Genomic DNA, 3,158 nt, shown 5'->3' with positions numbered 1-3,158 from the left:
GGGGGGAGGGGTGTATATGTGGGGGGAGGGGTGTATATGTGGGGGGAGGGGTGTATATGTGGGGGGAGGGGTATATATGTGGGGGGAGGGGTATATATGTGGGGGGAGGGGTATATATGTGGGGGGAGGGTATATATGTGGGGGGAGGGGTGTATATGTGGGGGGAGGGGTGTATATGTGGGGGGAGGGGTGTATATGTGGGGGGAGGGGTATATATGTGGGGGGAGGGGTATATATGTGGGGGGAGGGGTATATATGTGGGGGGAGGGGTATATATGTGGGGGGAGGGGTATATATGTGGGGGGAGGGGTATATATGTGGGGGGAGGGGTGTATATATATATGGGGGGAGGGGTATATATAGGGGAGGGGTGTATATATATATATGGGGGAGGGGTATATATAGGGGAGGGGTGTATATATAGGGGTATATATGTGGGGGGAGGGGTATATATAGGGGAGGGGTGTATATATTATATATATATATATATATATGGGGGAGGGGTGTATATGTGGGGGGAGGGGTGTATATATATATATATGGGGGGAGGGGTATATATAGGGGAGGGGTGTATATATATATATATATATGTGGGGGGAGGGGTGTATATGTGGGGGGAGGGGTGTATATGTCACACACACTATGGGGGGAGGGGTATATATGTGGGGGGAGGGGTGTATATGTGGGGGGAGGGGTATATATGTGGGGGGAGGGGTATATATGTGGGGGGAGGGGTATATATGTGGGGGGAGGGGTGTATATGTGGGGGGAGGGGTATATATGTGGGGGGAGGGGTATATATGTGGGGGGAGGGGTATATATGTGGGGGGAGGGGTATATATGTGGGGGGAGGGGTATATATGTGGGGGGAGGGGTGTATATGTGGGGGGAGGGGTATATATGTGGGGGGAGGGGTATATATGTGGGGGGAGGGGTATATATGTGGGGGGAGGGGTATATATGTGGGGGGAGGGGTGTATATGTGGGGGGAGGGGTATATATGTGGGGGGAGGGGTGTATATGTGGGGGGAGGGGTATATATGTGGGGGGAGGGGTATATATGTGGGGGGAGGGGTATATATGTGGGGGGAGGGGTATATATGTGGGGGGAGGGGTGTATATGTGGGGGGAGGGGTATATATGTGGGGGGAGGGGTATATATGTGGGGGAGGGGTATATATGTGGGGGGAGGGGTATATATGTGGGGGAGGGGTGTATCTGTGGGGGGAGGGGTGTATATGTGGGGGGAGGGGTGTATATAGATTGTAAGCTCCTCTGAGCCGGGCCCTCCTGTATTTTATTGTCTCCTCTATTATTGTAAATCCTGAATAATAATAATAAATATTAGGGGTGGGCTCTGTATATGTGGGGGGGGATGGGGACATATATGTGGTGTGATGTATATAGGGGGTGTATATACATATATGTGGGGGAAGGGTAGGTTGTATATATGTGGTGGGGGGGGGTATATAGATATGTGGGGGAGGGGTATATATATATATGTGGGGGATGGGTAGGTTGTATATATGTGGGGGGAGGGGTATATATATAGATATGTGGGGGATGGATATAGATATGTGGGGGAGGGGTAGGTTGTATATATGTGGGGGAGGGGTATATAGATATGTGGGGGATGGATATAGATATGTGGGGGATGGGTACACACACAGACATAGCGGCGGTTATCCCCTCCCCCTCCAGCCCGGTTCCCTGTCACACACGCCCGGTTACCCGCTCTCTCTCCGCCGCTCTCCGCTCAGTCTAGCCATGGAAGTCCGGACATGCGCAGTCCCGCCCCGCCGTCAGCTTTATTCCGGGGCGGAGGAGGAGGGACTTCCGCTGGGCGGCCATCTTTACTGAGGGCAATCTTTGTGTGAGAAAACCAAGTTCGGCGGCCATCTTTAATAAGGGAAAGCGGACCGCTGTTTGTTACATTGTCTGATGTGTATTCTGACAGGACACCGCCATCTTGGGGTGCAGATGCAGATCCCACACTATCCTTGGTCAGCCATCTTTACTAAGGGCAATCCTTCCAATGAGTTCGGCTGGTGACTGACACGTGACTTGTGAGCATGCGCAGTGGCTGCTCTTTCCGATGTGGAGAAAAAGGTAAAATATCAACTAAAAATTTCCATGAAGAAAGGCGAAAAATGAGATTTCTGTGTCCTGTGTATGACGTCATAGTCTGCCTTCCCTGACTCTCTACATATTGCAGGCTCTGGGAGCGACCCTCCCCCATATAGGTATATATACACCCCTCCCCCAATATATATATATATACCCCTCCCCCTAATATATATATATATACTCCCCCTCCCCCATATAGGTATATATATACCACTCCCCCAATATATATATACTCCCCTCCCCCATATAGGTATATATATACCCCTCCCTCAATATATATATACTCCCCTCCCCCATATAGGTATATATATACCCCTCCCCCAATATATATATATATATATATATACACCCCTCCCCCATATAAGTATATATATACCCCTCCCCCAATATATACATACTCCCCTCCCCCCAATATATATATATACACCCCTCCTCCATATAGGTATATATACACCCCTCCCCCAATATATATATACACTCCTCCCCCAATATATATATACACCCCTCCCCCATATAGGTATATATACACCCCTCCCCCAATATATATATACACCCCTCCCCCATATAGGTATATATATACCCCTCCCCCAATATATATATATATATACACCCCATCCCCCCAATATATATATACAGTGCCTTGCGAAAGTATTCGGCCCCCTTGAACTTTGCAACCTTTTGCCACATTTCAGGCTTCAAACATAAAGATATAAAACTGTAATTTTTTGTGAAGAATCAACAACAAGTGGGACACAATCATGAAGTGGAACGAAATTTATTGGATATTTCAAACTTTGTTAACAAATAAAAAACTGAAAAATGATTCAGCCCCTTTACTTTCAGTGCAGCAAACTCTCTCCAGAAGTTCAGTGAGGATCTCTGAATGATCCAATGTTGACCTAAATGACTAATGATGATAAATAGAATCCACCTGTGTGTAATCAAGTCTCCGTATAAATGCACCTGCACTGTGATAGTCTCAGAGGTCCGTTTAAAGCACGGAGAGCATCATGAAGAACAAGGAACACACC

General features: G+C 47.8%; 1 protein-coding gene across 2 annotated transcripts in view; it reads right to left on the bottom strand.

The window, feature by feature from the left end:
* USF1 (upstream transcription factor 1) overlaps window positions 1-1,816 on the bottom strand; it is a 21,679-nt gene extending 19,863 nt beyond the window's left edge. For both annotated transcript variants that reach the window (XM_082275059.1, XM_082275060.1), the window contains exon 1: window positions 1,732-1,816. The gene's annotated coding sequence lies outside the window, so the exon portion shown is untranslated. The remainder of the gene's footprint in view (window positions 1-1,731) is intronic.
* Between the last annotated feature and the right edge of the window lie 1,342 nt (window positions 1,817-3,158).

The sequence above is a fragment of the Pelophylax lessonae genome (genome assembly GCF_965119305.1).
Source record: "Pelophylax lessonae genome assembly, chromosome: 13".
NCBI classification, from domain to species: Eukaryota; Metazoa; Chordata; class Amphibia; order Anura; family Ranidae; genus Pelophylax; species Pelophylax lessonae.
This window is presented reverse-complemented; position numbering and strand designations above follow the sequence as displayed.